Source organism: Pelodiscus sinensis, chromosome 8 (assembly GCF_049634645.1).
Source record: "Pelodiscus sinensis isolate JC-2024 chromosome 8, ASM4963464v1, whole genome shotgun sequence".
Lineage (NCBI taxonomy): Eukaryota > Metazoa > Chordata > Testudines > Trionychidae > Pelodiscus > Pelodiscus sinensis.
In genome coordinates, this window is record NC_134718.1 from 38421923 (window position 1) to 38446204 (window position 24282).

A 24282-nucleotide genomic window follows, 5' to 3' on the forward strand; every position below is an offset into this window, starting at 1 on the left:
TACCACAGCAATATTTGATAAACTGGTTACCATCCATTCAGTAGGTTATCTAGAAGATTGCATCAACAACTAATAACTGGACCTACAGTAGCTACTGGTAAGGTAAACCTCAAGAGCACTGCACACAGCTTGTTAAGCCACAGATGGTTTTGACATCATAAATCCAGTGTGTGCTCACAATGGTTCTGCTCAATACAATGAAGCTCAGAAGCTAGCAGTCCTGCCTCCTACTCAGTAAAAAGTACCAAACATCGACAATCAGCAGCAAAGTAACCTATAACATGAATACACAGTATTGTGTAGAAACTAATTATACGGAGAGCCCACTTGTAATGTCATTAAACCAACTTCCTGTTTTACCCCTCATTTATGCAAAACTTTGGGACACACTATAACAATGCCTACCATAATTTCTCAAAGCAACTGTTACCTACAGAGAATCTGAATACCAGAATGAAAATTAAACTTATGCATAAGTTTTAAATGTACATATTAATCTGCTTACTTTAAATTTAAAACCAGTAGTACAGGGGTTCTCAAACTTTACTGCACCACAACCCCCTTCTGACTATAAAATTACTACATGGCCTCCGGGGGTGGAACCGAAGACTGAGTCGGGATGTAACCGACTAGTCGGATAGTCGACAGGATAGCTGACCAGTCGCTCCCCACACCCCCTGCCTTGCTACCTCTATCAGACAGAGGCAGCGGGTGGGGGTAGGAAGAGGGAGGTACTTAAAAGTGGCAGCGCCACATGGAGCCCGGTGTCGGCTGCTCCATGTGGCGCTCCTGCTCTGAATGCCGCGGGGAGCCTAGCATCAGTATCCTCGTGGCATTTCAAAGCAGCAGCACCACGTGGAGCCCGGGATCAGCTGGGGACTCTCCAGCTGACCACGAGTGCCACTTGGAGCCCGGTATCACCTGGGACTCGCCACTGGCTCCAGGCTCCATGCTGCTCTTCCTCTTTGAAATGTACAAGAGCTCCCAGAGGAGGCTTTTGTGCATTTCAAAGAGGAAGAGCAGCTTGGAGCCTGGGGCCAGCATGGGACTGAGTCCCTCACTAACTCCAGGGTCCATGCAGCGCTTCCACTTTGAAATGCACAAGCGCCCCCATTGGGGCTTTTGTACATTTCAAAAGCGGAAATTCCAGCTACTACTTGACTAGCAAATTAATCGCTACTTAACATCCCTAAGCCTGAACATATCCAAGTTTTGGCACTCTGGACAGCAAGGTGGGAGGGACATTTAAGCCAAAGCCCAAGACTCACTGGCCTGGGCAGGAGGTGCCAAAGTCCAAAAGCTTCAGCCCCAGACAAGGGCCTGTAACTTGAGCCTCACATCCAAGGCATATGCCCTCGAGCTCTAGCCCCGAAGGCCACATGATTTGGCTCAGGCTTTGCCCCTGGACTCCAGCAAGTCTAAGCCAGCCGTGGCAACCCACTAAAATGGGCTTGTGACTCATTTGAGAGTTTCAACCCACAGTTTGAAAATTACTGCATTACTAAACAGAAAAAAGACACACATTCAGACTAGCAGTGACATGCAGAAAGCAAAACTAGCCTTGAATAACCTTATACATGAGGGGATCTTGAAATAAAGATTTTGAACACCTGGCTAGAGGTGACTTTGAAAGCATTGCTTGTTTTACAAGGGATATTAGTTTTACTTGTACCCATTGTACTTTGTCACTCATGCAGTTTGTTAAGATGCTGTAAATCACATATAAAGGCCCTCACCACTGCTTCATATATCAATCTGGCAAGTTTCTCCTTGACTATAATTATCACCTAGGCAACAAGTGGACACCTGTTGACTAACATAAAATGGCTAATATACAATATATATTATGCAGATAATGCTACTCCCAACAAATATTCCAAACCTTTAAGTATGCATATCATCAAGTACCAATATGGCATTTATATAGCTCAGATTTTATTATAATCCTGTTAATTAATGCTAAGTATCCTATAATGTCTTGCATAAACTCAAGTAAATTTTGGTTTAAGTAGACAGGAAAACTGTATCAGGACATATTACTATTTTCTCATAGCAAAAGAAACATAGTTAGATAAATAAATAGTTGCCTAGGGAGGCTGTGGAATCTCCATCTCTGGAGACATTTAAGAGCAGGTTAGACAAACATGTCTCAGGGATGGTCTAGACCAATATTTCCCAATTTTATTTGGCCATGGAACCCTTTTCAGCTTTTCAAGGAACCCCTAGGCTTGTCCAAAAAAAAAAAAAAAAAAAAAAAAAAAAAAAAAGGAACCCACCAATGCATGAATCCTTCCCCAAAACCCCTTCCTTGAGGCTTCATCCTCTCTGTTCCCCTTCTCTCCATCAGTGGTTATCCCCAGTCCTTACACTCTCTCACTGGCTTGAGACAGGAGGTGCAGGCTCTGGGGTGGGAATGAGGGATTTGGGTGTGGGAAGGGGTGAGAAGTACAAGCTCTGGGAGGGAATTTGGATGCAGGAGAAGGGGATGTTGGCTCGGGGAGGGGGCTCCAGGCTGGGAAGTGTTGGGCTCAGGTAGAAGGTTGGGGTGCTGAGCAAGCCTTGGGCTTGTGGATGTGAGGGTGCAGGAGTTTGGGCTGGATATGTGAGGGACTCAGGGCAAGGAGGCTGTGAGTATGATGGGCTCAGGGTGCTGGGGACAGTGCTGGTGGGGACAGGGTACTCATGAGGGGTGTGGGCAAGGGACAGGGGCAGCTGGGACCAGTACCTGGCAATCCTGCAGCACCTCTGGGTTCCAGGAAGTGTGCGACTTCACTTCCCTTCCCCAAACAGCTGGCATGTGCACTGCCTGAACAGCAGGGGCTGTTGCACTCCAGCAACTTACTTCCGTGATGCCATCCTGCGGGGGGGGGGGGGGGGGTCGTGCGAGGAGTCCCAGGGTAGAGAGCACTGCCTGCAGTCGAAGCTGTGCATACCCAGATCTCCTGACCTTCCCTCTCCCCCCCTGCACAGAAAGGCTGTGGAACTAAGTTACCCAGTGCCACAGCCCCAGCTGTTCAGGCAGCACGCGCTGGCTCCTTTGGGGAGGGTAAGTGCTTCCCTCCCCGCTGTGGGTCACATGGGATCTCCCCTGTCTGGCATCCCCCTAATGTGCCAGCTGGGAGCAACTGTTCCCCTCTGCTCCCGCCTCGCTATGTCTCTGTGTTGCCAGGGAGGAAGGGGAAACAAGTGTGAACCTTCTTTAAGAAGCTGGCTAGCCAGCGCTCTCTTTCAAAGGGGGCGAGGGAGTGCCAGTTCCTCACAGAACCTCTACTTTTGCTTCGCAGAACCCCAGGGTTCTGCGGAGCACCAACTGGGAAACACTGGTCTAGACCAAGGCTACTCAACATGTGGCCCATAGGCCACATGCAGCCCACAGCCAGTTTGTTTACAGACCACAGTGCAGTTTGGGTTTACGCAGGGCTCAACATATGGCTCACGGGTGGGAACCAAAACAAAAGAGTAGTCAATATAATGGTTTTCTGTTGATTCGTGCTTTAGTAGTTAAATTCCTCGACTGTCATTGCTCATTAAAAGTGCTGTCATATGGGTGAAAAATCGGGTAAATATTGCCAGTGCTTGACAAATCAGTGAATCTACTCGCCCGTGGCGAGCAGATTTCAGCCTGGCGCCCTGTTCACCGGTGGCGCGCACATGCGCAATGCGGGTCTTGCGCATGCGCAGTCCAGGTCTGGCGACTAGATTTCGCCACCGTTTGTCATGCCCTGAATATTGCATTTTATTAATATCAACTGAACTGACCTAAATGGGGCCTGTGTGTTGTGTAGTCTTGCTTTAATCTTTCTATTTATGCCCATCAATGTGAAAGAAGCTATTTGTGTATATTTGCATATATATTTGCATGTATATGCAACCACACTTAAGTTGTGGCCCTCGGCATGTGCTGTGTGTACCACTGTGGCCCCCAGGGCTTCCAAAGTTGAGTAGCCCTTGTCTAGACAATACTGGGTCCTGTCGTGAGGGCTGGGGACTGGACTCGATGACCTCTTAGGTCCCTTCCAGTTCTAGTGTTCTATGATTCTATTCTGATACATGTATAAAAGGTGTCTTTATGCCCCATAATATCTGGAGTGTATATGCTCAGAACAAAGATAAAGGTGCTTTGTGACCCGTAATGAATGGATTAAAAAAAGGATAAAGGGCTACACCAGGATACTGGAAACAAAGCTAAAAAAACTAATTAATTCCAGTTTCAGGTGATGTTTACTGATAAACGAGTATAAAAAGATGGCTTTAAAAATGCAACTACAGAGAACACACACCTTATAAGGTGAATGTTACATTGCTGCATGGGGTATCATATTGCTCCATGGGGTATCAAAGACTGGGTATCATACTGACTGCTCTTCGGAGACTGAGGTATCATATAGAACTTTTTTCCTGCAGTATATTAATAAAACTGACTGACATTTGTTATTATGCCTCAAGTATATTTCATAACAAACCAAAGTGTAGTCAAGTAATTATCAAAAATATAAAGTGTATTTTTAAAAAGAAAAAATGACCTTAAAATGTTTTGATATGAGAAGTTTATGCATCCAAAACATGTTTCACATTCACAACTCAATTATAAGCTAAAGAGAGGAATTAACTGTAGTCAGTGACTTGAACTAATTATCCAGGGTAGCTTGGGAAAAATTTCAAATATGCCTTAGTGAAAGTGACTGAAGCTGAAATGCCTAGTTTCACCTAAATCTTTTTGAAACGATAGACTGACCTACTGGAGCACACTGACAAAGCTTGACCTCAAAAATTAGGTAACTTTCCTGATTTTTTCCTTACTTGGAAAAAGCAGCCTTTAATGCAAAGTTTTTGCGCTCATGGATTCAACATATTTTTATTTAAATATTTTAAGAGATTATAATAAATTTATTTATTACCATGTTTTATAAAAATTTCAGATTTTATTTTAAGCAGATTTTTAAAAAGAAAAATCTACTTTAAATAAAATAATCTAATCTAATTTAAATAAAAATCTGATATCTGTATCTCCCTGTTTTTGAAACCACTTTCTTTATACAATCCTGTAAGCTTCATATGCCATTAAACACAAGTCGTTAAACTTAAGACAACCAAACCATTTTCAAGTGTGTACACAAACAGAAAATGCAAAACCCTCTATGTTAAATATAACAGGATGACAAATGTGTCAAGGGTTTCAGTTAAATGCAGATGCCATAAAAACCTAAGACTTCATTTCAGCATACTGTATACTATTTTGAAGTGAACTCAGAGATGGGATCTATAATATTTGTGCTTTAGCTTATTTAGGTGGACAATTTAAACTCTGCTATCTTGTTATGCTATACTATCAGCAAACCCAAGCTATCAAATTAATTTTTCATGATGTTAATAAAATAAGTATTAGTTGTAATCTCTATGCATTAAATTATAACTAATGAAATTGTGTTTGTTTTTAATTTGTGATGTCATCATGTCTGACAATTCAAAAATGTTTGCCTGCTTCCACAGTTACAGCAATTAGTGTTGCTGCCTCACCCTCTGGCATGAAATGGTTTCCATCATATACAGGGTTTACAGTTTGGTTCAATGGCTCGCTGCATCCTTCTATATACAAATTGTTCCAGCACCCCTGCCTACTTCTATTCTAAAAGTTGTACTTTGTTGTTTTCAAAGGCCCTGGAATTATTTTTGTCCTGCAACACTGATTCTTTCAACTGTTTTTCCAATGTACTCTTTCTCATTTTATTAAAACAGCCTGAAAGCCCAAGTATATATAAGCAACATCATGACAAACGTGTGTGCTTGTGTAATGGGCAGAACAAAACATGAATGATGCAGTTTGATGGAACTTCTAATTCAGAATGTTCCTAGAGAACTTCATAAAACAGAATTGCAGTTCACAGCCATGATATACATCAAGTTAGGACTGAAAGCCAATTAGCTATGACGAGAATCTTTAGGCAGGCAAATGTAATTACTCAAATTAGACATTTTGCAAAAGTTAGGGTAGAAACCCCAGTTACCTGGGGTGAGGGATTATGGGTTACAGTTAACCAATATGGGCAGAAGGCTGCTAAAGCCCTGTAGGGCTGTCCACAACAGGTCCGGGGCAGGTTGTGGGAATGGGACTCCAGCCCAGCCAGAGCAACCCTCACCTGCGGAGGGTCTAGCCCAGGCAGGGGCGCTCCAGCCTGGGCAGAGTGGCACCTGTCAATGGCAGGCCTGGCCCAGACGTTCTGTAGAAAGATAGTTCCAGGAGGGGCCGCTCCAGCCTGGACACCAGTCCCCATTAATCGATTAACCAGTTGGCCTTACTATTTAACTGGTCAAACATGATGTTTAACCAGTTAACTACTTAAAAAGGATTTTCCATCCCTACCACTGGCTACCATGTCTTAGGTTCTTAATAGCGCCTACTATGGAAACATCCAGCAGTATGCTGTTTTATTTTCTATGCTAGGATTTACAGCCAATTCTTCCAAACGCTTAAGTAACTTTTTCATCTTCTGGACTGTGATCAACAATGGACAATATCATTCCAAAATTATTAGTAAATACTTCCTACCGATATATTACGGCACTTTATTGATAAACAGGTGAACAGCAGCCAAAACAGAAGGAATGTTCATGATAAACTAAACTAATGAGTAATTTACTAGTTGAATAGTCGATGGAATTTCCCTCGAGTATTCAACTAGTCAATGGGCACTTCCGCATTCCTCCTTTGAAATGCGGAACTCCGCGTGCAGCCTGGGGCTAGCGACTCGCTGCAGCTTTGAAACGCCACTCTGGAACCCAGGGTCATCTGGGGACTCCCCATCTGACTCCAGGCTCCGCGCAGCATTTCCGCAGTACCCGGGGTCAGCTGGGGATTCCCAGCTGATCCCGGGTTCCATGGAAACGCCGCTCAGAGCCTCGGGTCAGCTGTGGATTAATCCCAGACTCCATGTGGCATTTGCACGGAACCCAGGATCAGCTGGGGAGTCCCAGCTGACCCTGGACTCCGTGCAGCATTTCCCAGAACCCGGGGTCAGCTGGGGACTCCCCAGCTGACTCCGGATTCCACGGAAATGCTGCAAGGAGCCCGGAGTCAGCTGGGAGGAAGCCCAGAGTCACTGCCACGGCAGTGTTTCAAAGGGACAGCGCTGCATAGCTGATACTGGGCTCGGTGCAGTGCTGCCTCTCTGAAATGCTGCTGCAGCATTTCAAAGGGCGGTGCTGCATAGAGCCCTGGGTCAGCTCTGTGCAATACTGCCACACTGAAACGACGAGGCAGCGTTTCAAAGGGGCAGAGCCGCACAGAGCCCAGTACGGGCTCTGTGCAGCACTGCCACTTAGAAGTTCCCACTCTTCCCCCTGCCTCTTTGCTGCCCCTCTATCAGATAGAGGTAGTGGGAGAGGGGAATCAACTAGTCAACTCGACTAGCTGATAAGCATTTGCTTAGCGGATAGTCGACTAGTCCTTAACATCCTTACTCCAAACATACATGTATTCTGATAGCTTGTTGTTCAACCTACTTTTGACAGTTTGTACCCTCCACTTCAGGTTGATGAGAATATGAATCCTTGGATAAATTTAAACAGATGAACACAGAAGAGGGGAAAAGAAAGAAAATGAGAATTTGTAGAATAAACTGCAGTCTGTTCAATGGTTTTGAAAAAAAAAAAAAAACAGTAGTCAGCAGGTACTCAGCTTATATTAATCCATTACAAGGGATGTGAAAGGTTAACTGGTTAGTCAGCTTATGGTTTTCAATTAACCGTTAGCCAGTGCGGGCTGGAGCAGCTCTCCTCTACAGGAACAGAGACAGCAACAAAATCATCTCCTCTTGCCTGCCCACCTCCTGAGGAGGCAGGCTTTGCTGAGTGTAACCGACACCATTAACTTATAAGCATCTGCTATCAATTAAAACAATTAGTCACTTACATTCAAACATTCTTAGTTTGGACTGTGTGATCCAGCCGAAGGGCTAAGCCCTATGCAGTCTGAAGAGGGTGATGAGTAGAACTTCAAATCAACAGATATCTGCTTTGTATCTACGGGTATCCACATCTGCGAAAGTAGATGCAGATATCCACAGCTCATTTTTGTGGATGTGGATACAAAATTTTGTAACTGTGTAGGGCACTAGTGATGAGAGCCAAAGAGAACAACAGCACCACGCCACTCATCTGGATCACTTAAGACTCTTAAAAGACTCAAGCAGGCTTTGTTGCACTGATAGCGCTCAAGTCATGTTTTCAAGGTTTTCTTTGCAACCATAGCAGCTAGACACAAGAATCACATTATAAAAAATGAAAGTTGAAACTAAGAGAAAGATTAATAAGTCTGTACACACCTATTTAGAGTACCTCTGAGAAAGGGAAGGAACAGGAAGCAATACCCCACACTTAGGAAAGATTGCTCTTATCAATTTTTTAAGGGGTTTGAGTCTCCCCCTGAGCACTGGCCGGGGGGTGGCGGGGAGGTGCTCCGTGTAACCAAGAGAGTTAACCAATTAGCCCAGGGTCATCAGTTAGCCATGTGCTTGAGTAAACACTAACATCCCCAGTGAGCATTACCCTTACCCATTCTAGTTAACTGATAACTAGTCAGAGCTGGAGCAGCTCCCCGCCTGCTGCACCCAAAACAGCCTCTGTCCGCGGGGAACTGGGGCCCACCACAAAAAGGGGATGCTCTTGTGGGGGCTGGGAAGCTGCAGACCCCGCCCCAGTCCCAATGTTTATCCAGTTAACTGATTAACCGGGATTCTACATCCTTCGTTAATACATCCCAGAAATAGTTCTGAAAACTTTGAAGAAAAGATTTTCAGCTATCAAACCAATCCAGTTTGGGTAGCAAAAGCAGAGTTGAAGGAGGGAAAAAAGAAAACTCAGAATTGGTTTTACAATAAAAACTACACGTTGAACCTCTCTAATCCAGCACTCTCTGGTCCGGAAACATCTGTGTTCCAGCATGATTTTAATTAGTCGGATGTCTATTTATCATGAGTGTGGCTAAGTTTCCCATGATCTCATAATGTTTGTTTACAGCTTACAGTCTTGGCTCTCAGTGTTCTGTGCTGTTATTTAACTCTAATTTATCCTTAAATATGTTTTAAGAGTCCAGTAAGCAGTGAAAGAGTTGGTAATGCTGCTAGACAATACTGACCTCCCATGGGGTTTGGCACCAGTCAGTTACTGAAGGTGATGGACTAGAGAGGTTCAATGTGTAGTTGTAAACTGCAAACAAATAATAGGTTAATTTTTATAAAAAAACAAACATTTATTTGTAACTGTTCTTTTCTAATGAATAATTATTAGTATTTCAACTCAACACAATTGTTTTTACAGCATAATTCATATACAGGTACAAGTATTACAGCGCACTTCATAGTAAATTACAGCCTATTCTGTACACAAACAGACCTTTTACAGTTTGGCAAAGTATTGAAAATACAGGCTTGAATTTTTGTTAAATGTTTAACAAGTTATTACTTAAAAATCACACTCATGCCAGACTATTATATAAAATATCAAGTCAGCAGAAAAAAGACCCAAGTGATACAGAAAGATTTCATGAAACTAGAGACAAGCACGGTGACTTGGTCAGCATGAATGAGGACGCGCTGGCCCCAGAATCTAGCATGGAAAGAATTGGAGACAGAAGCAAGCACCTAATGAGACCAGTGAAGTGACTCTGCTGCTGACACCAGTCCCAGAACGGCTTTCCTACAGGAGCAGCTTCACCATATTCTGTGGCCCTACTGAGAGGAGCTTTTCCATGCCTCTTTGAGGAACAGCCCACCTTGTAACCAGGAACTGAAACAAAATGGATAGAAGCAAACAAGGAGGTTGGCTCCATATTCATGTTTATTAATACAGAAATGGGAGGATTTCCATTCTATGAACCAATGCAAAAGTTATTACAAGGCTCAGCAAGCAACATGTATCCACTGACGGCAAATTGGTAGAGCCCTGCACAAAACTGGTATCCGAATGTGCAGCTATAAAAACGATCCACAGATGCGGATACCCATGGATATAAAGTGGATCTCCGCAAATTTGCAAGGTTCCAGATGCAAAATTTGTATCCACATCCATTCCCACAAAAATGAGCTGTGGATAAGTAGGGCTCTACAGATTGGATGCCAGCAACTTGGCATGTCCCTGTCTCCTCCAACTTCCCCACTTCCAGTTTTGGAGTTCTGCAACCAGAAAGTGCAAAAACGCCTTGAAAATTAAAATTTTACTGAAGAAGCATAGATTTTATTAGGGCATTCCTGTTTCTTAAAAACCAACAACCTTGCATCACTTTCCTGTCGGTGTGTTGCTCTGTAACCTTTTAATGGATGTAATTAGTCACCTGGAAAGAGTGAATCATTTGGAAAGAAGGCAGAAATGTGTTCTGTTTACAGATCTAGTCCATATCAGTTTCATGTAGTCTACAGATGACAAAATCATTTGTCTCTAATATAGTTGGGGTTTGAAATTTTATCCAGAAATGTGTTTTAGAGCAAGGAGGATTGTGGTTTTGCATACAGTCATAACAAGTGACACTGTGTGGAAGTTTTCCTTAATTAACCCCAAGTATCCTAATCAACCCAAGCTGGCCTGACTCTGCAGGACTGGTAAATTAGCCCCAGGTATTCAACTGCCCCTTCTGATTCTAGACCGGACTCTCCTTGTTACCTTGGGAACAGAGATCTCCTCAGTCCAAGGCTAATATACTTCCCCTCCACTACTTTTTTGTAACTTTCTGCTCTGACCCTGTCATAGGAAGGTAATACAGCATCCCAATTTCCTAATTCTGACCCCATTCCAAATACTGATAGCACTAACTTTTCTCCTACCAGGCACTCCAGACAGGGAGTCACATTTTGGAGGTGTATTTTCCAGGACCACCTTAATAGTTGACCAGCCCACTCCACTCTACTCATAGATGTGCTGTTCCAGTCACTAGATGTTTGACTATTTTAGCTGCATCACTGCTAGTTTCCCAGAATAACACCTCCATTTGCCAGCCAGGCACCATAAGAACTATTCTTCCCTCCAAACTGTGTAAATGAAACCTCATGTGAAATGACAGACACACCTTTTATAGCATAGCCACCAAATGCCTCCAACCCAAGTTGCTCTTAAATTTTTAGGTAAAAATTGTAGCAGCTTAAGTTAAAAATAAAAACGAAAACAAAGCAATGCCTAGACTACATCCCTCTTTCAAGAGAGGAATATAAATTAGACATATTGAAATTGCAAATGAAGCTGGGATTTGAATTTCCTTTGCATAATCGAGTCTCAGTGTTCTTTCGAAAAACGCTATTTCAAAAGAACCGCGTCTACACCAGTTTCATGATCTTTCGAAAAAGGCTTTTCTTTTCCAAAGAACCATGTCTAGACCACGGTTTCATGTTCAAAATAGCGTTTTTCAAAAGAACGCCAAGTTGCGATTATGCAAACAAAGCACGGGAAATTCAAATCCTGGTTTCATTTGCAATTTTGTTACATCTAATTTACATCCCTCTTTCGAAAGAGGGATGTAGTTTAGACGTACCATAAGTCTTGTCTCTCCATTTTTTTTCTTGCAGATAACCCAGCGCGCGGGCGCGTGTGTGTGTGTGTGTGTGTGTGTGTGTGTGTGAGAGAGAGAGAAAGAAAATACTGACACTCAGTTTGGCAAAGTAACATTTTATATCTTTCCAATTCTACAAGGATTTTTTTCTGTGCTCCTGCAATGAGCTACGTGAGCTAAGTCTTGTCCTTCTGCAGGTCCCTCTACTCTTCAGATTGCAGTACCTCCCCAATTCACCTACACTACAGCAGAAGCCTGGACCAATGTACCTTCGCAAACCATTCCAACAAAGAGCATTTCCAGAATGTTCTGGTCAGGACCAAGAAGCAGGTCCAGCACCAAAGACAGAGGGACTTCTAGCTAGTGGAAAGACATGGGGAGAGGCAAGGTTCAGGTCAAGTGCACAGGACAAGGCTGTTGTGTGAGAGCAGACACTTGCTCTGCAGTTCCTGGACCAGGAGCAGAGGCTAACAGAGCTTAGTAGAAAGAACTGTCTGAGCCATTGCCCAAGTCCCATCCAGGGTACCCTGTGCTGTAGTCGAGAAATAGTTTAGAGAACTCTATAGCTGGGTGGCCCATGCAACCAGATCCTATGAGTGCCTGGGTAGGACAACTATGCCTCAGGCTGGCCTCCATATGGATCCCCTCTCCTGGTGTCAAATGCATGGCAAATGTGGAAATGAAAGGAAAGGAGGATAGAAGCCAGAGAGTTAAAGTCTCCCTTGTGCTCTGAGGGGGTGGGAGCAGTGCAGCCTCCCTCCTGCCTGGTGCTCCGTGGGAAGGGCAGGAACTGCGTGGCCTCCCCTCTTTCCTCTCTTGGGTGCTCCTGTGCCACTGGAACCACACAACCTCCCCCCTCTGGTGCTCTGGGGAGGTGAGAGGGGATTGGCGTGCATAGCGAGCAGGGGGCGCAGCCCCGTAGTTCCCATTCAAAGTCTTTATTTCCAATTGCTACCACATGATGTTTCCAAGATTCCTTAGGTCCAGGACCAGACTCCATAGATAGCCCCTGTTAAATCATATAGCCAGTTACTTAGCCTCCCATTGGTTCAAATAACCAGTATCAGACAGGCTTATTGCCAAAAACCAATAAAAATATAGTACAAGAAAAAGCTTCAATATGATACCTTGTCCTGCATTCCGGGAAAGTGTGTTCCTAAAGTTACACTCCTAAAGCCATCATTTTATATCCTGTCTACAAGCAAAGAACTGTGCAAGCTGGTCTCCATATTGGAAGAGAAGTTTGAAAGACTAGAGGCCCAAGCATCAACCCCATGTTCCATCAAAGAAGATGAAGACTTTCTGGAGAGAAGGTAGCATTTGATACTGCAGACACCTCATGCTGAAGAATCAGAGAGGGTAGCACAGAACAGGAAGAAAACTGGTAGCATGTGACCTCCAGAAGACAGACAACTCAGGTATTCCCTATCCCGACAGAGGTCAGGAACCACTTTCAGGCTCTCTGCACAGGAACTACAGTGGAAAACGCTTTGGCAGAGACCTCTGAAGGAAGGGATCTGATGGAGACCCCACTGACCAGAAGGCATGAGTTGCACAGTCCTAGGTATGGGGGTTCTACGACCACCATTCCCAAAAGAAGGAGATGGGTAGTGGTGATCATTGACTCCCTCCTCAGAGTCATCCATCTGCTTTCTAGACCAGGAAACTCGAGAAATGTGCTGCTTACCTGGAGTAGGAATGATAAATGGATGTTTAATCAGTTAATCAACTAGTTGATTAGTTGTTAAAGGGGGAAAAAAGCAGAGCGGCAGCGGGTTTAGCTGCTGGCACTAGGAGTTAACACCACTATGGCTCTGCCTTTTAAATGTATTAAGAGATTTCAGCCTCTTAATACATTTAAAAGGCTAAAGCACAGTGGCGGGGACCGGGCACAAGCCCAGAATCAGTTGATTCCCAGCCCATGCCTGGTCTCCAACTATGCCTCTGCCTCCCCAGACTCCTGCGGAGATGGTGCTGGGGGGAAACCAGCTTTTAAGATGGCTCTCCCAGAACCGGATCCAGCTCTCCACCCCTTGCTGCCTCTCTCTGATAGAGGTGGCAAGGCGGGGGAAGCGACTAGTTGAGTCACTAGTCGACTACCCAGACTATCCAATAAGCAACTAGTTGCTTACATCCCTAACCTGGAGATAGAACTCAGGATGTGACCGAGAGTCTTCTGAGACTGATCAAAGCTTTAGACTGCTACCCCTTCCTACTTCTCCATGTATGAACCAATCATACTGCCAAGGATGACCTTGAGCAGGTCACAGAAGATTATGGAGCGCTGGGAAAAAGGATCATGGAGCTTGAGGTGCAAGTGGGTGTTGTCAGCCATCCTACATGTTGAAGGAAAAGGTCCAGGCAGGGATCATTGAATTTTCAAAGTAAATGTGTGGTTGCGCAGGTGGTGTTGGAGAGACGGCTTTGGATTCTTTGACCATGGGATGCTGTTCGGGGTACTAGGGTTGCTAGGAAGAGATGGGATCCATCTATCGAAGAAAGGAAAGAGCATCTTTTTGGGCAGGCTTGCAAACTAGGTTTCTTGGGGGACAGTGACCTAAGCCTTGAGGTAAGTGGGGAAGTGGGATGCCGAGAAGAAACATAAGGTGAAAGGTGCAAGAGACGAGGACCCCTGATTTGTATGGAGAAGGTAGAGCAATTAGCTAGTTATCCAAGGTGTCTGTACACGAACTCTAGAAGGGTGGGAAACAAGCAGGAAGAACTGGAAGTCCTGGCACAGTCAAAGAACTATGATTTGATTGGAATAACGGATTGTTGGTAGGATGACTCACATGACTGGAGCACTGTCATGGAAGGACAGACAGGGGAGAAAAGGAGGAGGAGTTGCACTATATGTAAGAGAGGAGTATGATTGCTCAGAGCTCCAGTATAAAGTGGGAGAAAAACCTGTTGAGATTCTCTGGGTTAAGTTTAGAGGTGGGAGCAACAGGTGATGTTGTGGTCTGTGTCTGTTAGAGACCAGAAGATCAGGTGGATGAGGTAGACGAGGCTTTCTTCAGATAACTAACAGAAGCAACTAGATCATAGGCCCTGGTTCTCTGATAGATTTTCTGTCGACTATTTGATTAGTCGACAAGGGAAGGCAGTTAAGGTGCTCAGTCTGGCTCACGCGATTCACAGCACAGCCGCCCCAGCTACCGCTCTGTATTGAACAGCCCAGGCAAGCTGCACGAAGGCACTAGCTCGGTCCCTGCTCCGTGGCTCTTTTTGTTCATCAGACTCTCCCCCACAAACTCTCAACTGCCGCTCTGCATTAAACAGCCCAGGGAAGCCATGTGCGAAGGCGTTAGCTCGGCCTCTGCTCTGTAGGTCTCTTTTCATTGTGAAAATGAAAATTCTGGTCTGATGTCAGCCTCACTCAGTTGCCAGGAAAATCATGGAGGGGATCCTCAAAGAATCCATTTTGGAGCACTTGGAAGAGGGGAAAGTGATCAAGAACAGTTAACATGGATTCACCAAGGGCAAGTCATGTCTGACCAAACTGATTAGCTTCTATGACATGCTAATTGGCTCTCTGAATATGGAGGTGGTGGTAGACGTACTATTGTGACGGGGCGGCGACTGGCATGACCACACCCCGCACTCACGCTAGCCCCGGGACCTGGGAGGGGGAATGCGCCACGGGGCCAGACACGCCAGCGAAGGCACGTTCAAGCCTCCCGGCCGGGAGGCAGCTGGGAGGAATGGCCGTGGGCAGGGCTGGCTCAAGCTGATGGATGACATCACCAGCGTCCCCCCGCAAGGGGCGAGGGCACGACGCCCGGGGGACGCTGGCTAGGGGTGGAGCATGGATGCGGCGGCGGGGGATTCAAAAGGGAGCCAGGAAGGCTCCCAGGGGATGGGGAAAGAACAGGAGGTCGTGGCCTGGGAAAGGAGCGAACCCGGTAAGGTCAGCCCTGTCCCAGCGGACAGGGACTAGAAGAGGCAGCGGGGGAAGAAGCACCCCAGGACAGGGCCGCGGAACCGGAGAGCGGAGGGTTTGGGGCGACGACCCCCTCCGCTGAGCGAGGACATACGACCTCGCCTTAGGGTCCTGGGCTGGGGTTTGGAGTGAGGGCGGGCCTGGACCCCCTTCCCCACGCACCAGCTGAGGGATATAAGAGTGGGGGAGCGTTGGTCCCGCATTGGACCACCGATAGCGTCCAAAGCTCTGTCCCCGGGGAAATACAAATAAGGGGGAGTTGACTCGGGATAACACGTGACAACTATATCTTGACTTTAGCAAAGCTTTTGATATAGTCTCCCGCAGTTTTATTGCCATTAAGTTAAGGAAATATGGATTAGATAAATGGACTGCAAGGTGGACTGAAAGCTGGCTAGATTGTCAGGCTCAACAGGTAGTGATCAATGGCTTGATGTCTGGTTGGTAGTTGATGTCAACCGGAATGCCCCAGGGGTCAGTTCTGGGACTGGTTTTGTTTAGCATCTTTATTAATGACTTGGATGAGGGGATGGATTGTACCCTCAGCAAGTTTGCAGATGACACTAAGCTAGGGAGAGAGGTAGATACATTGGAGGAAAGGGACAGGGTCTAGAGTGACCTAGACAAATTGGAGTATTGGGCCAAAAGAAATCTGATGAGGTTCAACAAGGACAAATGAGGAGGCCTGCACTTGGAACAAAAGAATCCCAAGCACCGTTACAGGCTGGGGACTGATTGGTTAAGCAGTTCGGCAGAAAAAGACCTGGGGATTATGGTGGATAAGAAGCTGGATATGAGTCAACAGTGTGCCCTTTTAGCCAAGAAAGCTAATGGGATATTAGAGTGCATTAGGAGAAGCACTGCCAGCAGATCTAGAGAAGTGATTATTCCCCATTATTTGGCTTTGGTGAGGCCACATCTGGAGTATCGCGTCCAATTCTGTGACCCCCATAATAGAAAGGACATGGACACATTGGAGAAGGTCCACCAGAGGACAACAAACATGATTAGGGGGCTGGTGCACCTGACCTTCGAGGAGAGACTAAGGTATTTGGGCTTATTTAGTCTACAGAAGAGAGGATTGAGGGGAGGATTTGATAGCAGCCTTTAACTACCTGAAGGGGGTTCCAAAGAGGATGGAGAGAAGCTGTTCTCAGTAGTGACAGATGACAGAATGTGGAACAATGGTCTGAAGCTGCAATGGGGGACATCTAGATTGGATGTTAGGAAAATCTACTTTACTAGGAGGGTAATGAAGCACTGGAATAGGTTGCCTAAGGAGATGGTGGAATCTCCCTCCCTAGACGTTTTTAAGTCCCAGCTTGACAAAGCCTTGGCTGAGGTGATTTAGTTGGGACTGGTCCTGCTTTGGGCAGCGGTTAGACTCTATGACCTTCCGAGGTCTTTTCTAACCCTATGATTCTATATCTGAAGCTACATTTAACCAGCTACAATCAGTTTTCTCATTTGTTTTTCCTGGTACCATGGTGCAACCTTAATCTCTTTACTCTGAACATACACACATTCCAAGTACCAAGGAACATGAAGGCATCTCCTTGGTTTGTAGTAGCACAGAATAGTCATATCTTGTCCTTTCGGACATTCCAGTACTAGCTTGTGAGAGTTTAACTTCTTACTAGGGTAGGTAAACACTCATATGTCCTGATCCTAACAGTTTTCCTAGCTATCTAAGCCAGAACTTATTTCAGCTAAGGCAATGTGTTATGGCACACTTAGGAGACGTGAACAAAATTAGAAAAAGACATAGGCCAATTTAGGCTATGTAACACATATTATTATATTAATACTGTTTATGCAACATATATTAATATATACCTAGAATAGATACCACATAATGATAATGTGATGTATCTAGCCCAACACAGGTGAGTCAAAAGTCCCAACAAAGTCATATATACAATGCGAAATAGTTGTCATACCTCCTATCGGGAATAACTGTTAAGTCAAGCCTTTTTCCAGTGTATTCAGAAAGAAAATCTCAGTATTTACCAAACAGAAAAAGTGGAATCTACAGAGAAAATTTGTAATATACCCACAGACAATGAGTTATATATATATTGTAAAAGAAAAAATTCAAAAAATAATTAATGGGACAATTATAAAGTTCCCAACCGTCTTCTGAAAATAAAGTGTTAACCTTAGTTATGTTTAATATTTACTTTATAGTTAAGCATCTAAAGTAAGTATTTAATTTCCCTGCTATTTTAAATTTAGGTTATATATACGCACCATTTCCTTACATACAACAGGTAATAATTGAAAATAAAAACTAATGAAAACGTACACAATTCTACCCTGTTTCTAGAGCACCGAAGAGAAAGAAAAAAAAGCAAATCATAGTAACAGCTTGTAACCATCATTTGTTATCAACATTATAAATCCAGTTTGAAAAGGTCTGGGCCAAAATTAATTGTATTATACACATGAGCCTGCAATAAACCGTAAGACATCAATGGAATCACTCAAGATTAAGTTTTTATCTTCCACTTATAACCAAATAAGATTTTTGTATGTTCTTTCCAGTTTCCAATTACTAAATTCACAGAAGTATAATATGCACCTACCTCATCTGCCAAAAAAAAAAAACCCTACAGAAGCTAAAGTGAAAATCATACCCAATTTTCATCTAGAAAGACAAAAATAAACTAAATCTAACATAGGTACAGTTGCCAGTTGTCCAATTTTAAAGGGACCTATACAGTCTCCAGTCAGAAATATTGACTGGTCACAAAAAATCCAGTTATCTCAACTCCATTCTTGCCCCAGCCCAAGGTGCTGGCCCAGAGTCAGAGAGGGGCAGAACTGGAGGCGTCTCAAGTTCTAATCTCAGCCCATCTGGAGAAGCATGTGCTCTTAAGGGACAACTTCCCATGGCTACAGGAAGCATCCCTTCCCCCACTTCTTACTCCCTATTACTCCCTGCAAACTCTTTGACTCAGAACCACTGATGGACAGACAGAAGAGGCACAGTTCCCTGTCACCTCCCTCTTCTCTTTATGGTGAGTTGTGTCTTTGGTTGTGAGCAGGGACGGTTCTGAGAAATCAGACTGTTGGCAACCTTAAACACAGGATCCAATTCTATGAATACCAAAACTCTCACTGATTTGAATTGTAAAGATCAAAGTTTTTTTGTAACTTCCAAATGATTATAAAGAAAACTAATAATCATGTCATTTTCACCTGCTCGGCACTCACATGCCTAAACAGATTTGATGTAAACTCTGTGAAATCTGTTGATGCAGACTGATATATTGATTCTAGTCAGAAAGAATGTTCATGATCCTGGGGTCAAAGCTCTGCACTGGGGCTCAGAATGTGGAGATCAAATTTCCAGATTTGATTCCATGCAAGTCACAATCTCCAGATAACTCTTTGGAATCTCACCAGCATGGCAGTTCTCCATAACTAAAATAGCAACAATACCACCTCTTTACCCCCCATTCCTTGACTGTCTTGTTCATTTACACTGTAAACTCTTTGAGGCAGGCATTGTCAGTCACTATTACAACACCTAGAAACCTGCATCTTGGTTGTATCCTCTAAAAGCTACTGTAATATACCGTAAAGAAGTTATAAAGACAGCTTAAAAATAATCAGAACTTGGCCCTTCATTCACTAAGCTAAATTTTGTGGGCCAACCGGAGAATGCACATCCATCAGGTCACAGTTTCTGGGCAGTATTTCTTCTCTTGGATCATTAGCTTTATAAGAAACACCCAAAAAAGTTAAGAGGCATAATGCCAGTTTCAAACTATTGTAGTGCCTTTATTTGATACAGCACCACCTTTGAATTGCAAGACTTCTGTACACTTTTTGAATCTCTTTCCACCTAGACATATAGACAAGTCAATTTCAGTTTCTGCTTCTAAAACAATGCCCTCTGATCCTGCAAGGTGGTGAGAGCCACCAACACCTACCACGGTCAGTGAATAATCTAGGCTTACCTCAACTTTGGGATTATGAATCCTACAAAGCAGCTCTTATTTGTTTGAAAACTCATATTTTTCAATCCAGGTTACAGGAAGACATAATTCTAAAAGCAATAGATGTACGGATTTACAAATCTCTCATCAAAAAGCCCAATCTGAGCTCAGACTAGAAAATTCTACAGAAAAGAAAATATACATCTGTCATCCTTTACAACAGTTAAATAGCTGTTGTCCTTATTTAGAAACCGTACACACCAGAAAGCCCTGTTATTTTCGGGCCGTACTTCCATTTATAATTTTAAAATGTACAAATGGTAGAATCTATCAGGGATAGGTACTGGGTCCTGCCATGAGAGCAAGGGACTGGACTCGATGACCTCTCGAGGTCCCTTCCAGTTCTATTGTTCTATGATTCTATGAATATTCTAAGTTGATGTTAACCAGACTTTTGGGGGTTGGGGGGGGGGGGAGGGTCCTGTGTCTCCATACATTTCTGCTCCTAATAACAAAAACTGGAAACCTGAAGTTTCCAGACATACTAACCTGTGGCTGTGGCTGAATAACACACCCTAGCACTAACTTCAACCTCATACCTGGCTTACTAAGCTGTCACCCACCCTAAAATACTATCCCCTACCACAAAGTACGTTAACCATTCCCAGCCCTGTAACAGCCCCCACAAATATATGAGCCTAGAGCTAAGTCTGTTAGGTCAGTGGAAGCAACAACAAGGCTCTTTAGCACAGGTGTCCCCCCCCCCCCAAAAAAAACCCAAAATCAGGTTTTTTTTGTGTACAAAAGATAGGAATTCAGATGAGGTCTTTACAATTTCACTCCAATATAGTCCTTACAAGAGCTATGTACACAGATCACCCTTCCTGGGGAGTTCTTGGCTGTCTGGGCTACAATCCATGAATGTATGAGCTAGACTGCTGAGTCAGAGGAAGCAACATCAGGACTCTTCAGTCCTCCCTCCAACAACCATCAATCTATCTAACCAACCAGTAAAGATGTAATCATGTAGGATGCTTATCGGATAATGCTATCAGCTACATGCAATGTTCCCCTCACCCCACCCTGCCACACAGCTATGCAAGTAAATTTTTTAGTGGGCTGGCAGACAGGCTGGCTCAGTCCCGACTCATGCCAGATCCTGACAGCAAACTCCATTGAAGCACTGTGTTATTGTGGGACTGGGGAGCCACTGTGCAGGCAGGCTGGCTTGGTCCAAGCAACTACCCTTTCTGCGGCTCTTTATTATTAGGGGACTGAGCCAGCTTGCATGCATGCCAGTTCCCTACTAGTGCAGGGCCACAGCGGGGGTAGTTGCAAGGACCTAGCTCAAGCCAGGACTGAGTGCTTGCAATGCTAATCCTGATCGATTAATCATACAGTCAACAACATTTTTGTTGACTATGATTAACAAGTTACACACTTCTTAAGATCCCTACTAACCAGCTGCATGCAAGTGCCAGGGAGGAATCTGTTCATTTCTGCTGCCTCCTTCACCTTCTCAGCACTGGGGTGTGCGAGGAACAGAAAGCCTGTAACCATTCACAAGAGAGAATTTCTTACCTATTGCTGAATTCCCAACTCAGTCAGGAATTTCATCCCACAAACATTTAGGTTAACTATTCCCATTTCACTGCTGCCTGGTGAAAACAGAGATGTAACCACTGGTTTGGTGTTAAGAGGTGCCATTCTCCACTGCTCTCTCCCTTCCTCAAGAATTCAGAATTTTTCAACTGCAGCTGTTTGTCTGCCCCGGGACCAGATTGTAACACACCTCTGGGCCACCTCCATCACAAAAGATAATGTCCATCCAAAAACTACCACTTAACAACAGAAAGGTCAGTGACCTTTTTGTACACACATACCTCTTGCAGTTTGAAGTTTCAGCCACAACAGCATTTAATTCTCTCACACACATTTCCCACAATTACAGCAGCAACCTTCACCTAGGCACTGCTCCTTCATCCATCACCTCTGTGACCTCATCCAACCTGGCACACTAACCCTCCCCTTAGTAGCTTCCTCTGCACCCAGGTGCTCTGCCCCATCCCAATGCTCTTCCCTGGATCACTAACCTCTTCCAGCACCAAAACTCCCCCACCTCCACTTACCTTTCTGATCTGGCACACTAACCCTCCAAGCTCCTAGACATGCCACATCACAACACTGTCATCCAGGCAATAATCCCACACACTGACCACCCCATCCACCGACAGCACAGGTTCCCACCGTCCTGGAGCACTGACACCCTCCGCAGCCAGCCTCCCCGGCCCACGAACCAGTCCCAACACCTTTACCTCACCTCCCCCCCCGGCTTCTAACCCCTCCTCCCCCAGCCCGGCAATGCAATCCCCCAGCACCACAACTATCTCACCCACAGTCCTGGCTCGCTGCCCCTGCCCTCCCCCGCTCACTACGAGCCCCGACTCGCTACCCGCCTCGGAGCTCGCCGGGCGCTCGCTGTTCCGGGCTCTCCAGGGCGCAGCCGGGTTCCAGGAACGGGGCAGCCCCCGGGCACGGTGCCCGAGGCAGGATCAGGCCGGCTGGCTCCTCACACTCACCGGGCCGGGCCGGGCCGGGCCGAGCCGCCTCCTCCAGCGGCAGCCTGGCGCGGGTGGGCCTCGGGGCGCGGGTGGCCGGGGCGCGGCGCGGCTGCAGGATCCTCCGCGCTGTGGCGCACGGCGCGGCCGCTGGCGGAGTCCCCTAGGCGGCGGCGGCCCTTAGGTCCCGTACGGCGAGGGGCGGGGAGGGCTCACCCACGTGACGGGCCCGTGTCATCCTGCGCAGCTGCCACCAGTCCGGCCGGCTCCGCGCCCCCCGGCGGGGCCGGTAGCGCCCCGCACGCCGAAGGGGGAGCCCCGCGGCCCGGCCCCCGCACAGACTGGGCCCTGCACGGGGCGGAGACTGGAGCCCGAGCGCACGGGGGAGAGAACGGGCGCCTCCGTGCCGCTGTGTGCCCAGGAGAGACATGACGTGTGAACACCAGCAGGACGCATAGGAAACGTACCCAGTGTTATTCGAGCTCGTGTGTTGCAGTGCGAGCGTAGCGAGCTGTAACCAAAGCCCAGCAGCCCAGCGCCACCCCCGCCGGGCCACCCCCTTCGCTGCGAACCCCCCGCTCAACCACAAGGGGGCCAGGCCACACGTTACAAACGGGGGAGTCAGTGCACAGACCCCCGCTAACGCATCGCACCCCGCTGCCACATAGGCCAGTTTGGCCTGACCCCGTAGAAAAAATTGCCCAGCAGGAAACAGGCCACGTGCGCACGCTGGATCTCACTCCCCGAATTAACAGATACCTGCCCAACCACTCACTAATCCGTTAATGAACAGCTACTACAAAAATCAGAAGAGGATTCAAATGGGGACAATGGAGTAGAAAATGTAAGACCATATGTGAGAGCAAACAAAAGGGGTGTTGCATACACTCCTAAGAGTATGATATGCCTCAGCCAGGGATTGGTCACTGTAGTGCCACAAGACTAGAGTTGCCAGGTGTCCCAACAGTCCAGTATTTGAGCTTTCTGTTCAGGAAACAAATTGAGGAAAATATAAATGTCCAGTATTTTCTAAATAAGATGTAATGTAGATTGTGATGTAATGTCAAGTGTGTCTGGTATTTTTGTTGTAACCAGCTGGCAACCCTATGCAAGACCCACCACTGCAAGGTGCTCAAGTGCTTAGGGAGATGAGACTTGCACTTCATTCTCCAGGGCAGAGATTTGAAGTTATTCAGGGACTGATGCCTCCTCCAGAAAAAGCCAGGAAGTTCAGATTGGGTAGCATAATGCTGCATGCTAACACCGAAACCATCAAACTGCTGCTTGTTCATAAGGAGAGCCCTACCAACTTCAAGGTCAGGGGGCCAGAGGGTGTCAACATCACAGCTGGGGTGGGATAAATTAGTCAATTTTGCATTTTTAGATGTTTACATCTGAATTTTCACACTGCTGTAACCATGGAGATCCCAATCCAAAAGGCAGTTGGGTGAAGGAGATCACAAGGCCATTGTAGGAGGATCACAGGATTGTCACCCTTACTTCTGTCATGCTGCTGCAAAGGTTCTGCCTTCACAGTTGGCTGCTTCCTCTCTCTCTAAAGCCAGTGCCACAGCCAACAGCAGTGAGAGCTGCAGGATAGGATGGGCGAGGGGGTTACCATATGTCTAGTTTTCCCAGCCAATTGGTGCGCTAACAGCAGGAGGCGCAGCCGTTCCCTGCAAAGAGAGAAAGATACAGCCACGTATCTGACACGTTGAACCATAGTCTCTCCATGTGGAGAAATAACAGTTCAAGCCATGCATCTTTCTGCAGATGGGGAAAGATTCCCAGAGGTGGATCTGACCGGACCCAGGAGATGTCCTTTCAAGGGAAAAGAAAATCTTTTACCACTCCATCCCCATGCTAGCAGAAGAAGCTAGAGTCCTGCACAGAGTAGGAGCCCCAAACTGGGCAACTGGGAGATCAGATTCCATGGTCCATGACAAGTTTTCCATGGCTGTGAATTTTGAACAGCCCTGTTCATAAGTGGAAAAGAAGCTTCCAGGACAAGAGCTGTAACTAAATTGTGGTCATAGAAGGGAAAATAACCTGTGAAGGGAATGCAAGTGTGCCCTCTCCAAGAACAAGCACTGCAAAAACCCTCTGCAGATAGTGAGCACTACTGGGTACTTTTGTTGAGACTAAATCAGAGAGGCTCTTACCAAAAACACACACAAATCAGAGTCCAATCTGAATAGCAATGGTGGCTGCCACCAACTTCAGCTCAACGAACCGGGAGCAGTCAGGTGGTATAAGCTTAAAAGCAGAAGGTGGGTCCTGGAGGAGATAGCTTTTGAGGGCTGA

General features: G+C 45.8%; 1 protein-coding gene across 14 annotated transcripts in view; it reads right to left on the reverse strand.

Moving 5' to 3' along the window:
• The window catches only part of SGMS1 (sphingomyelin synthase 1), a 216020-nt gene extending 193585 nt beyond the window's left edge, over nt 1-22435 (reverse strand). For 4 of the 14 annotated variants that reach the window (XM_075935071.1, XM_075935075.1, XM_075935066.1 and 1 more), the window contains exon 1: nt 21877-22341. The gene's annotated coding sequence lies outside the window, so the exon portion shown is untranslated. Of the gene's footprint in view, nt 1-3; nt 21732-21876 lie in introns of those variants that run through there. The other 10 variants (XM_075935077.1, XM_075935069.1, XM_075935074.1 and 7 more) reach the window with 6 other exon arrangements.
• Between the last annotated feature and the right edge of the window lie 1847 nt (nt 22436-24282).